Genomic DNA, 15,000 nt, shown 5'->3' with positions numbered 1-15,000 from the left:
CAGTCGAGATACCAAGGCCTAGTGCACTTGCAAGAATTTTTCAAAATAGTGATATGGGTATTAATTTAGCGTAGAAAAATAAAGGGGAGTATAACATTTACTGGAATGAAAAAAATTATCGCTCTATCTCAACTGGTTAAAAAGTTATGACCGTTTATGTGGTGGAAAATCTCTATAATAGGAAAATATGTGACCAAAACACAGCAACCCAATGGATAATCAAGTATAATTCAGAAACTGCTTCAGATACATCTATGAAATTTTACATGCGGTAATTCAACATCTCTGTAATACATTGCAAACAGAAAAAGAATTATTTATTGAGAGAGAAAAGTATAGTTTAGAGCTGAAACAGCTGAAATCAAGGAAAAATAGATCACGACATGCAAATGAATGACCTATTGTAATTTTGGAAAAGTCAACAATAAAATATTTATTCACATGAAGATAGACCAAATATACCACTGAATCGGCGTCATTTAGTTGTTCACTTTGAACTTTTCAAAATGAAAAAAGACCTCATAAAAGCAAAGATATGGACTGATAAATGTTTGAGGTGGTGTATTAGTGTTTAAAAATATCGAAAATAGGTGATTTTAAAAACTTCCGCTCCCCCGTTCCCCAAAATTGAACAGTCGCCCGTCAATGAATGAAAAACGTCAAAATCAACGCTGTGATTGTCCCCAGACACCTGTCTGGGGATAATAAAATTGGCTGTCATTATGTCATAATGGAAATTGGTTATCCCCAGACACCTGTCTGGGGATAACGAAAAGGCTGGGCTGTCATTATCCCCAGACACCTGTCTGGGGATAATGAAATTTCGTTATCCCCAGACATCTGTTTTTTTTTTTTTTTAACTCTCTCTCTCTCTCTCTCTATCTCTCTCTCTCTCTCTCTCTCTCTCTCTCTCTCTCTCTCTCTCTCTCTCTTTCTCTCTCTCTCTCTCTCTCTCTCTCTCTCTCTCTCTCTCTCTCTCTCTCGTAGTAAATTCATTCCGAATCCAAATAAAATAAAATGGATGGATTTGAATTTCAGGGTCCGTAATATCGAACCAAATTGGTCACCCCAAATTATCTGTACATGCCCATACACAATTCCATTATCCATACGCTTCGCTACAGTGTGTCACATAACTATACTATAACGCCGTCACATAAAGCCTTTTCGTGTGTTTACATAGCGCTCTTTTTCACGGTGTATTGAATTTTTTTTTTTAGATAATAAAAAAATCTTGCACTGGACTAGACATAAAAATCGACATTCATACCAATCTGAACTGAATTCATCTGAATGAGTATAATCCACATAAATTAGACTGTTAACGGTTTTTTCAAAAGTAAATTGAATTTGAAAGCATTGAATTCAATAGCTTTTAACAGCCTCATAAGCCAAATATTTTAAACTGTGTGATGTAATATGAGTCAATATTGGAGGTCAAAATGATTAACTGAGTTATGCCCCTTTGTATTTTAGAACTGAGATTCTTTGCAGGTGATTTTACAATGAAGCACCTCAAAATACAAGGAAAGCTTTCATGTGCTTATAGAAATAGTGAAATAACGATAAGTATTCAACTGTAAGCTTCAATTTATTAGACAAAGACAGATACTGTCTTACAATTCAATACTTACCGTTTTTTTCTTCTTCGAGCTTCAATCAGCACCATTTTAATTATAGAAATAGTGTATCTGCACAATATATCAAACTTTGAAAAAAAATCCCAGCCGGACAATTTTGATGCTACGGGAATTGTAGAATGAACAAATCTTAATTTATGACTTTTTGCTAGACTCCGATCTCACCATTTTCGGAATCATTGTTTGGAATCCACAAACAGAGTTTTACAAACTGAAATCATAGATTACCAGTATTCCACCCTTAGATTGCCTTCAGCTTAACCAACATTGTATTTACAGAAGTGACAATTTTTCTCCTGATAATTCATTTTCAAGAGTTTGATTTTATTTTTTATATAATGGCGAGGTAAAAAAATATTAGTTACTATTATCATTAAGTGCAAGGCTGCATATCTTTCAAAACATAATTTCTTTGCTCATTATCTGTTTCAATTCAAACATGATCAAGAAATACATCTTTATTTTTAATTCACTAAAGACGGCATGAAATACAGGATTACATCGTCAAAGATGTATTCGTAATGGATCCAATCTTGAAGTAGGTATCCATTTAGTTCTCTCTCTCTCTCTCTTCTCTCTCTCTCTCTCTCTCTCTCTCTCTCTCTTCTCTCTCTTCTCTCTCTCTCTCTCTCTCTCTCTCTTTTCTCTCTTTCTCTCTCTTCTCTCTGAAACCTTCTGTATCTCTCCGTCTCTCTCTATCTCTTTTTCTGTCTGTCTCTCTGTTGGCTTAGTTAACTGGTGAAGTAAAATACTAGCGAAAGAGTGAAAATGGAAAGGCTTCATATAGGAACAAATCAGACAATGGACGTTTCGGGTACAAACCCTTCGTCAGCACAACAATACACAAATAAACGTGGAAAACAATTAAAATAGAATGAAAAATAACTTGTATCGCCTCAACCCCCTCCCCTTTTTTATTTTTTTATTTTTTAAATTTTTTTTCTGTTGACGTTGTTGCTTTGTTTGTTTGTTTGTTTGTTTTTTTTTTTGTTTTTTTTTTGTTCTTTTGTTGTTTTTTTTCTCTTCTCTCCCCTCTTTTCTATCTATCTATCTATCTATCTATCTATCTATCTATCTGTCTATCCATCTATCTATCTATCTATCTATCTATTTATCTGTATTTTCCACTTTACTATCGCATCGCCATCTGATCGTTCGTATTTCCTTCGTGAAGATTCGACCTTCGCTCATCCAACAACCCCCCCCCCCCACCTCCGCTGTGACTCTTTCACCTCGCCCTCTCCGACGCCCCCTACTGTTTCACAACAGCTTTCTACTACTACTACTATTACTACTACTACTACTACTACTACTACTACTACTACTACTACTACTACTACTACTACTACTATTACTACTACTACTACTACTATTACTACTACTACTACTACTATTACTACTACTACTACTACTACTACCACTTATGTCTTTTATCTTCCATTATTTTCTGGAAAGTTCTGTTCCCTGACGCTGACCTTTTCTTATCAATTAGATCACCCCCCTGGGGCACCCTATCTTCTACCCACGCCATGCTAACATTTCATTCATACTGCAACCACCATTGAGTACAGACAATACAAGTTATTTTTCATTATATTTTATTTGTTTTCCACGTTTATTTGTATATTGTTGCAGTGACGAAGGGTTTGTACCCGAAACGTCCATTGTCTTTTTTGTTCCCATATGAAGCCTTTCCATTTTAACTCTTTCGTTAGTATTTTACGACACCGGCTTCAGGCAGCCCTTACCGTTTTCTACTTAACTGGTGAAGGCGTTGTATAGAAAGGACGTTTTGATAATTCGATAATAATCTTGCTAAACATCAACTAATTAAATAGATAAGGAATGGATAAATGAAAAAGATTTAAATATGAGGACACAAACAGCTGTAAACATAAATATTGGTGATCAATAATTAGATAGTGAAAAAAACAAAAGTCCCGTGATATGAAACTCATTGAATGCATTGTTTGGAAAGCACTGACAAGAGTCCGTTCAAAGAAAACGCATAGACTAAAATATATTTCAATTGCTCAAGGTATTGAATATCAGTCAAAACTCACAGGTTACAGCAATTATTATTACTAATTTTAAGTTTAATTTAATACAAGCTGTTTGCAGGGCTTCTGACTGACAAGTTTCTAAAGATAAAACTTACAATAATAAAATAAAAATAAAATTCCCTTTATTCATCCTATAGGGGAAATTTGTCTTTAGAGTCTATTCCAAGGGAATACTGGAATAACCCAGACGTCAGCCGCAGTGCTGCACTTCAAACTGAGCTTGGGCGAGGTGACTTGCTCAAGGCCACACAGCGCAGCTGGTATTCGAACTCGGGACCTTTGGGGTACAAAACAAAAACTGTACTACTGAGCCACACTTCCCCACCCAACTGAAACTGAAACAGTGATAAAGATCAATGTATCCTGCCAAAAACATGGTTTTAAAGAATTCACAAGTGATAAAATTAATAAAACTGGCCCACCATTTAAAGAAACTGTGTCTCTATCCTTACTGTAAAATATTTTCTCGTCATTTAGCTAACAACTACAAAGTAAAATTGCTTATAGTTATAGTAGTAGAATTCTTTTTTTACTAATGTTATATATTGAAATAATCAGGAGTTTGGTTTGATGAGTATAAACTCTCATAAGTGTCATAAGATCTGTCTGTGCTGCACGATTAATAGCCTTGTGCTATGTCTTCATTTAGAAGTTAGCTTTTGAGGCTCAACAGGGGAACAGAACTTGTCACATTGTTTTAGTAGTTAACCAGTTGAGCTATCGGGATGAATGTAAAGATGATCTGAACGTTAGTCGTGAGACTGCATTTCTTTCAAAACATAACTTCTTCGATCACAACATAAACAAGAATAACGTTTTTTTATATTTTCTCAAGGATGGACAGGATTGGATTGTGTATTCTTCATAGGACTGGAGCCTTCTCTTTGAGGTAGGAATGTCTGTTGGTCTTTTTCTCTCTCTCCCTCTCTCTACCTCCTCACCCTCTTCCTTCCTCTTCTCTCTCTCTCTCTCTCTCTTCTCTCTCTCTCTTCTCTCTCTCTCTCTCCTCTCTCTCTCTCTCCTCCTCTCTCTCTCTCTCTCTCTCTCTCTCTCTCTCTCTCTCTCTCTCTCTCTCTCTCTCCTCTCTCTCTTCTCTATCTGTTGTTCCTCTTAGTGGGGACCTGTGCTTGTGTCAGGATGAGACATTTAGGTGATCTCAAACTAAGTACATTGATAGTGGCTCTACATCTACATCTGTTCCCTATTTGATCTCCCTGTCTCCCTTTTTCTTGGGTACTTTGATTGTAATTCTAGAAATTTTTACTATCCCACTTTCTTCCTTTTTACTGGCGCTGATATTATCTAAATGTGTGGCAAGCGCCATAAACCCTTAAAAACGAACATACTACCACTACTACAAGCACCACCACCATTACTACTGCTACTACTCTGCTACTGCTATACTACTACTACTACTACTACTACTACTACTACTACTACTATACTACTACTACTACTACTACTAACTATATACACTACTATCTCTGCTGCTATACTACTACCTACTACTACTACTACTACTACTACTATTTACTACTACTACTACTACTACTATATACTCTAATACTACTTCTACTACTACTAATCAGTGATGCCAAAACTCCGGTCTCACCGGAAAAAAACTCTGGTCAGGAGCCAAAAATTTGGGTAGCGGGCAACTTCCGTCAAATTCCGGTGAGTCAATTTGTTCCAAGGATACCCCCCACCCTTCCAAACACTTCATCATCATCACTGCCACTAATATTACAACCATCGTCACTACTACTACAACCACCACCACCATCATCATTACCACTGCTACTACAACCACAACCACCACATCATCATCACCGCTACCACTACTACTACAACCACCACATCATCATCACTTCCACTGCTACTACAACTACCACCACCACACATCATCACTACAACCACCACCACTACAACATCATCATCATTACTACCACTACTACTACAACTACCAGCCCCACCACACACCACACACCATCATTAACCACCTCATCTACTTACAACCACCACCACCACACATCATCACTACCACTCTACAACCACACCACCACCACCACACTCATCTTTACCACTACTACTACTACAACACCACCACTACATTTCATCACTACCACGACTACTACTATAACCACCACATCATCATTATCACTACTACTACAACACACCACCACCACATCATCACTACCACACTACTACAACACCACCACTCATCATTATATACTACTACACACCACCACCACCACATCATCACTACCACTACTACTACAACCACCCACCACCACATCATCATACTACACTACTACTACACACCACCACCACCACACTACACACACCACATCACACACTTACACACCACCCACCCACCATCATCATCACTGCAACTACCACTACTACTACAACCACCGCCACATCATCATTACCACTACTACTACAACCACCACCACCACATCATCACTACACCACTACTACTACAACCACCACCACCACTCATCATTACACTACTACTACAACCACCACCACTATCATCATCACTACCACTACTACTACAACCACCACCACCACATCATCATCACTACCATATACTACAACCACCACCACCACACATCATCATCACTACCATTCTACTACGATACCACCACACATCATCATCACCACAATACTACTACTACTACTACAACCACCACTGCAACATCATCATTACTACCACTACTTCTCAACCACCATCACCACATCTCACTACCACTACTACTACAACCACCACATCATCATTACCACTTCTACTACTACAACCACCACCACCACATCATCACTACCACTACTACTGCAACCACCACCATCACCACATCATCATTACCACTACTACGACTACAACCACAACCACTACATTATCATCACTACCACGACTACTACTACAACCACCACTATCACATCATCATCACTACCATTTGTACTACAACCACCATCACCACTAACATCAACATCACGACCACAACACTACAACCACTATGCCACCACCACATCGTCATCACTACAACTACTACTTCAACCACCACCACCACATCATCATCACTACCACTACTACTTCAACCACACCATATCATCATCACTACCACTATTACTACAACCACGAACACCACCTCATCCTCACTACCACCAGTATACTACAGGAAACTATGGGATTGTATTTGGCAATGTGTTTATGTAACATTCCAATTCCTTTCTCTTGTGTGCGGAAATTCCTCTTTCGGCATTGATATTCCTATGAGTGGTGTCTGAAACTCCTGTGAGCCAAATTTAAAGTTGGCGTCTCTGACTACTACTCTACACTACTACTACTACTACTACTACTACTACTACTACTACTACTACTACTACTACTACTACTACTACTACTACTACTACTACTACTACTACTACTATTACAACTAATACTTCTACTTCTTCTACTAATTCTAACATCTAATACTACTACCACTATCACCACCACATCATCGTCATCATCACCATCATCAACATCATCATCACTACTACTACTACTACTACTATTACTACAATCATCACCACCACTCATCACTGCTACTGCAAACGCCACCACGACATATCATCATCAATACCACTGCTTCTACAGCTATCATCACCACATCAACACTACTGCCACTACCACTACAACCACCATGACATCATCACCACAATTACTACTAAAACCACCATTATACAGCATTACCACCACTGCAACAACCACCACCACCACATTATCATTAATAAAACTTTGCTTACAACCACCACCACCACCACATCATAATCACTACCATCGTTATTACAATTAGCTCCTCCAGATCATCATCCTACAACTTTTACTACAACCACAACCACCACATCATCATTACTAATACCACCAGTACAACCACCTACATATCATCACCACACCACGACCACTGCACATCACCACAACTACAACCACTACTACCAACACATTATCATCACTACCACTACTACCACAACCACAACCAACCATCATCATCACTGAAACCACAACTATCACATCATCAATACAGTACGACTACAACCGTCACTGCCACATCAACCTTTCTACCACTACTACTACAACCACCACCGCCACTCATCCTCCTCTCTACAACCACCACCACCACCACATCATCATCACTACTGCTACAGCCACCACCATCAACACACTACCACTGCTATTACTACAACCACCGCCTCCACATCATTATCACTACTTCCAATACAACTACAATTACAAGCACATTATCATCATACCACTACTACTACTACTACTACTACTACTACAAATGCAGTCAACTCCACTCATCATCACTACAACTACTACTACATGCACCAAAACATAATCTCACTACAATACAACACTGCTACCACATCATCATCAAAACTACTATACTACTACTACTACTACAACTACATACTACTACTACTACTACTATCTACTCACATACTACGACTACTACTACTACTACTACTACTACTACTACTACTACTACTAAGACAGGAGGTAAATATTTTCATCGAGGCAGTAATTGCAAATAATAGCGTGCAATATGTGTTTTGAACATCTTTTTTGCGCACCATGAATGATATTAATTAATGTCATATTGAAGGTGTTAAATAGGCCTCTCACAAAATAGTATGTATATAATACTAAGACTAGCCTCTCACAAAAGATTATGTTTATTATACTAAGAACAGGCCTTTTATAAAATATTATGTATATACTGAGACTAGGCCTCTCACAAAATATGTATATACTAAGACTAGGCCTTTCACCAAATAGTATGTATAACCTAAGACAAGTTCTCTCGCAAAATAGTTTGTATATACTAAGACTACAAACGACTTAGTTGAAGCAAACCTTGAAAATCTTGAAAGATAGAAAGCCCCAGGATTAGACAAGAATCAACAAAAGTTGAACTAGATGTGAAGTCAAAGAACTGATTTTTTTCCCTGCATTTTATGATCTGTTACTTTTTGTTACAGATATTTGACGTCATCAAGCTCCAGGAATCGAGATTGGCCATATGTGGGCGGTAGGGGCGGTGGCCAGCAGGGATGGTGAGGTCATGGAGGATGATTGTGGTATTCAGCGGAGTAATGGGATGGGTTATATTGGAGGGCCCCGGGGATTGTAATGGCAGTGATCAAGATGTTGGAGGAGTTGTTGGTGGCGAGGTGATGATGGGGATGTAGATGGTGGAGCAACAATAGTGACATTGTTGGTGAAGGTGGCATTGTTGGGTGACGGGATGATGGAAATCATGATGGGAGGGTTGTGGTGGTGAAGGGATGATGATGGGAAGTGATGATGATGGCAATGGTTGTGAAGGGAGGTAATGGTGGAGGAAGTGATGATGGTGGTATTGGTGGGGTTGTAGTGATTGTGATGTAGAGATTGTGTTCGTCGAGGAAGGTGGTGGTGGGTGGAAGTTGTGGGGAGGATGAGGATGCTGGAGGTAGATTCAGTGATAAAGTGAAGGTGGTGGTGTGGTTCTGGACTTGGGTTTGAGTTGATTCCAACTGGTTAGGGCCGGGTGAGTTACATTCGTGTTCTTTGTTGACAAGATGATTGTGGTTGGCATTCGCATGGATTTGAAATACAGATAAGTGTGCTTCTACCGGTGGGGGTGTATTTGTTTGTGTTTCATGTCCATACCCAAGTGCAGTAGGCGGACTGGAGGCCTACAGGAAGCCCGAATGTGTTTGGGCAGAATGTTGATTTACAATTGTCTTGAAGACGGGGATAGGGATGTGATTTGTTTGACTCTTTCTGGATGGGTCACCTTGATCCTGGGTTTGGAACTGTGCCATTTACTGGATCTTTATTGTTGAACCTGCTTCTATCATTTTCGCCAAGCCATGGCTTTCACTTATTACCACTAACCTCACATCATGGTCTCTTCTATCACAACCCCTATGACTCTACCATTACTTCCCATCATCCCTTCCAAAGCTATCACCTCCCAACACAACCATTGCCATCAGAATCGCCTCCCATCATCATCATCTTCACCACCATAGCCCTGCCGGAGTGATTTCCATCATCACGTCACCTGCCTTGCCATTTTCACCATCATTGTCACTGCTGCTGCTTCCATCATCTACATCCCTGCCATCACTTTTATATCAACAATACTTTCTTCATCTTGAGCTCTGCTGGTGCAATCTCTGCCGATCTGACCCTGAAAATTACTCTTAGAACGCCATGATCATTTAAAGTGGCTTTATCGTCCCTGCCACCTTGCAAGGCAAGCAAGACAAGCAAGGCAAGCAAGACAAGCAAGGCAAGCAAGTCAAGCAAGTCAAGCCATCAATGGTGACTCTTATCACCATTGCCACTTTCACTATCAATGGTGACTCTTATCACCATTGCCTCTTTCACCATCAATGGTGACTCTTATCACCATTGCCTCTTTCACCATCAATGGTGACTCTTATCACCATTGCCACTTTCACCATCAATGGTGACTCTCATCACCATTGCCTCTTTCACCATCAATGGTGAATCTTATCACCATTGCCTCTTTCACCATCAATGGTGACTCTTATCACCATTGCCTCTTTCACCATCAATGGTGACTCTTATCACCATTGCCACTTTCACCATCAATGGTGACTCTTATCACCATTGCCTCTTTCACCATCAATGGTGACTCTTATCACCATTGCTCCTTTCATCGCGTCCTTTCCTATTTTTTTCAAGCCTATATTATACACTCAAGCACTTAAAGAATTCATTCACCGTTAATAAGATTTAAATGCCCAATCTTTAACTTCAGATATGGTAAACTTTCAGTTGTTTTGTCGTATTTTTTCAAGTTGCAGTGTTGTGTCATTTTTCTTTAATCTTAATTTTTTGTTCACAATATTTCATCAACTCGCAACATGACATATGGGAATATCTATTACAATTACCTTGTAGTTGGATAGAAAGATAATTTTCTTAAGAAAAGTCATCTCATCAAAATTAAAAGAAATTTTTTTCCTGTCTCAGAATTTTCAATGGCCATTTTAATGTTAATGACTCGCGTACTGTATAAAATAGCTTTCATTTTGTATAAAGTTTTGATAAATGTACTTTCATTTCATCCAATATTCAGTTTACCTTATTTTAATCTCTTATTCATGTATCATTCATTGCCTATAAGTTTTATTGTCTAATATTTTAAAGTCATCAATGTCTGGTTTTATTGGAATGTAATTTCAAACTCATTTAATACTTTAACATTATTTATGCAAATATAACAGTAGCTTTTTAAAAACAGAACAATTCATTTATTTGATATTGATTAGCTTGAGTATATTTTTTCTGTACACGTAAATGCTTACTACTTAAAGAAGTAATTTGTTTCTAGAAACCTCTCTGTTTAAACATTACACATATCATTCTATAGATATATTCTAATACCCTTTTAATTTTGCGATGCCTATACACTTTTGATTTAATAGCAATGATACAAAAGTAATAATAGTTTTTCTTAAAAGAAAGTTAAGAGTGATGCACTTATTACAAAATATTAATAATACATTAAGTTTTTATAAAACATGGTTTTAAATTCTTTCATATTCATCGTTATTCAAGTAATAAATTTCTTAGTCAGCCGTAGTAATTTGATAATTTGACATTTTAGTATTTAGTTAGAATGCACATGTTGACAAAATATGTTACAGTTTGTTTGAAAAACAAACAGGTTCAAGAACGCTTTTGTTATCATTATATACATAAACTGAAATTCAGGTGTTTCGTATTATTATTTTATTGGCATTACCTTACATTAATAGAAAATTCACTCTTTTGAAAATGTTTATTCTATTTCTTTTATAAATTTAATGTTATAACTATTATTGTCATTTGTATAAAATGTGTGATATGTTACCTAACTATAAATATATAAATATTTTGCAAAATGTTCTATAGATAATGCCCTTTGAATTTTGTCATGTAGTTTGTTAATTTTAATAGGAATATATTTTATTATTACATCATTTATATCAAGTAATTTAAAATTAATTTCACTCTTTAGTATAGCAGTCATAGATTTATAACAAATGAAGCATAACATTCAGGAACTTAAAAGAGTGTTTTAAAATACTAGAATTTATTTTCTTTTTCTTTAAATATGATCCATCAAGTTTTCAAATATTTGATATTACGGCCAAGCAACCATTATTAAAGTAAACAATAATTTGAATGTATTTATCTGGATTGATATGTAATTGATCTTTGTTTGTATTCATTATCATTATTAAAATCTTAGACCATTTCTAAAATTTCGTTCTTAGATTTTATATTAACTTGTAGTTGAATAGGACTTTGTGCTACTGATTTTCTTATACACCCTAATTGAGTAATGTTGTTTTTCATTTGTCACATGTCATCATAAGTAACGCTTGATAGAATTTTAATTTATTCGCAATCATATGAAAATAGCGGTAACAATGATGAATTTTTATGAGTAAGCATTGTTTTAATTTGATTTTAAAAATATCCCATCGTTTTCAAAAAACAATAATGATATGGTTGACATCAACTCACACATTTTCATTTAGGAATATGTTTTACAATTATCTTGTGGTTGGATAGGCTTTGTTTTGTCATACAGATAGTGAAATTGTCTCATCAACGTTGCGCTTTAATAATAATGCATCTACCATTCATTTCTCCTATCATTATACAGTTTGATATCTTATTCACGCAAAGTTACATTACAATATCATCATGTTCTTGTACATGTTTTATTATCTCGTGCTTTATAATCATATCATATATGTTGAGTTTCAATGGAATGTAATTTTGAATTTGTTTTATACTTTATGGCAGTTGTGCAAATATGACATAAGCGATTCACAAAAGGAATAGATACTTCATTTATTTAATTTTGAAACATTTTTGTATAATGTTAATACTTAATGCTTAGAGAAGAAATTATTGTTGATATAAAAATTATATTCTTTTATCTGAGAAAGAAATTACAAGCTCAACAATTTTACACAAATCCGTTATTTACATTATCATTGTAAAAATATATTCTCATATATAGATTTGATCTTGTAATATTTTTTTTTATCCATCAATTTTCAAATGATAAATTTCTCAGCCAGCCATTATTACTAAATAAACATCAGAGAGAGAGAGAGAGAGAGTGAGAGAGAGAGAGAGAGTGTTTATTCACACTTTTCACGCCAAAATAATATTAGCTATATGACAAGTGGGGTCTAGAATTTAGCTTGAATACCTATGATGTTCGCATGGGTGTACGATCCGATAGTGATGTTATTTCTTCTTCTCTTTACTAGCCTATCCTGCTTCTTTGGTTTGTGATTGTATTTTTGACAGGGGATATTTTTTTTTCTGTAAATCTTCTGCCTGTTTGTTCTTGGTTATTTATAATTTAGTTTATGATATCTTTAGGTTATGATTTTGATTTACATTTGTACTATTTTTGTTAGATTGCTTGTTTTTTTGTTTCAGCGGTCTCTCATATAACCTCAATTGTGTTGGAAGAGACCTAAAGCAACAAACAAACAAAAAAAAGTTAAGGACTAGAAACAAAAAGATCCATTGTTTTCGAATATATGATGTCATGGCCAAGTAGTCATTATATAGATAAGCAAGTATTTTGTTGTTTTTATTTGAATTCAACATGTAGTTTAACCCTTCCTTTTTTCTTCAAATAATGAACATCTCAGTCGACCAATCATTAATTGGTAAAATAGAGTAGTTTAGAAGTAACATACTCGTATATTGCCAGTTGGACTGTGCGTTTATTTGCTCCTTGCCAAGGAAGAAATATATCATTTCTGTAAGGAAATGGGCCAAAAGTATTTTTTATCTTTTTTACTTGTTTAAATATATAATACGATGTTGAATTAAGCAAAGTCATATATGGAATTTAAACAAAATGAAACTCATTGTAATTGGATATGGCATTTTATTTGGCATCTTTTAAAGAAATCACCAACATGATCTAATGATTTGTAATAACCATTAAATGTTTATTGCTCGCATAAATTATAAGATGCTACCACTTTCTAACATAGATTTTTAAATCGTGATATTTAATGACATTGTTTATAGTTTTGATGAGTGTTTATAATAATGTATTTATGACATACATATGTAATCTCATTGTATATATAAAATCCACATATACTTGTGGGGCTGTATTTTATAGTCTTTTTACAATTGATCCAATTTTATTTCCATACTGTCTGGTGACCTGCCACTCAAAACTTTCATAATTCTCAATTATATCGGCTCAGACCACTCAAGAGAAAATGTTTAATTTTTGAATCACATTCTTGGCTTGTTGAATTTGATATTGTCACACGATTTAGTGTGACTAATTCTAAAGTTAAGATATTTTTATGGTTGAAGTGGTGAGAGTGAAAACGCGTGTTGTAAAAATAACTAATGCAGTTGTGAAATGATAAACACTTCTGCTAAAAGGAATAGTTTTGTCCTTTCCAACGTTTTGAGATTATGATGTATTATGTATTTTTTGTGGTTTGATTAATTGGAGATCATCATCATCATCATCATATCGTGTCGCGCCAGTGGTGGATCCATTGGATGGCTTCAGGGGTGCAGCCTCTCAGGTCCATATCACTGATATGTGGTCCAAGTTCACACTAGTGAAGGATGTGGTCCATGTTTTGAGCCGTGTGTCCACATTGACATCGGCAGTCTGAAGAAAGTCCCCAATTTGTAAGGTTGTTTTGGTCTTCCCCACGTTAGACCTTGCCCGGTTCAGTGTCAACCAATCTTTCCTGGGGAGATTTACTCCGCTTGGCAGCTCTTCTTTGGGTTCCTGAATGGCATCATTTGGGCAGCAGTCCCATTCTTTCCATGAATACACTCTGTATACGGCTGCATGGTCTGGGTGGATGCCTTCAGTTGTCAGGAAGCTTGTTGTAAGAATAATTAATGCAGTTGTGAAATGATAAACACTTCTGCTAAAAGGAATACAGTTTTGTCCTCTCCAACGTTTTGAAATTATGATGTATTATAGAAGAAACCATATTTTTTGTGGTTTGATTAATTGGAGATGACACATTTTCATGTGACTGAATCCAAAGTTAGATATTAAGTGAAAAGAGTGAAAGTTCATATCCTGAAATTACAAGAGCAGTAGTAACGTAATGTGCACTTCTGCTAAAGATAAAATGAATTTGTCATTTTCAAAATGTTAAACTTTTTTCTCTCCTTTCTTTCACACTTTTCCATACCAGCTAAATTTACCCTAAACTGTTTT

General features: G+C 36.1%; 1 long non-coding RNA gene across 1 annotated transcript in view; it reads left to right on the top strand.

Annotated features, from left to right (window-relative positions):
• Window positions 1-10,212, top strand: part of LOC144972009 (uncharacterized) — a 10,398-nt gene extending 186 nt beyond the window's left edge. The window contains exons 2-3 of the long non-coding RNA XR_013645230.1: window positions 4,539-4,592; window positions 8,729-10,212. This is a non-coding gene — a long non-coding RNA (uncharacterized LOC144972009). The remainder of the gene's footprint in view (window positions 1-4,538; window positions 4,593-8,728) is intronic.
• Window positions 10,213-15,000: the final 4,788 nt, after the last annotated feature.

This window comes from Berghia stephanieae, chromosome 4 (genome assembly GCF_034508935.2).
Source record: "Berghia stephanieae isolate SIO BIC M18660-M18661 chromosome 4, UCSD_Bste_1.3, whole genome shotgun sequence".
In the NCBI taxonomy this organism is placed as follows: domain Eukaryota; kingdom Metazoa; phylum Mollusca; class Gastropoda; order Nudibranchia; family Aeolidiidae; genus Berghia; species Berghia stephanieae.
This window is presented reverse-complemented; position numbering and strand designations above follow the sequence as displayed.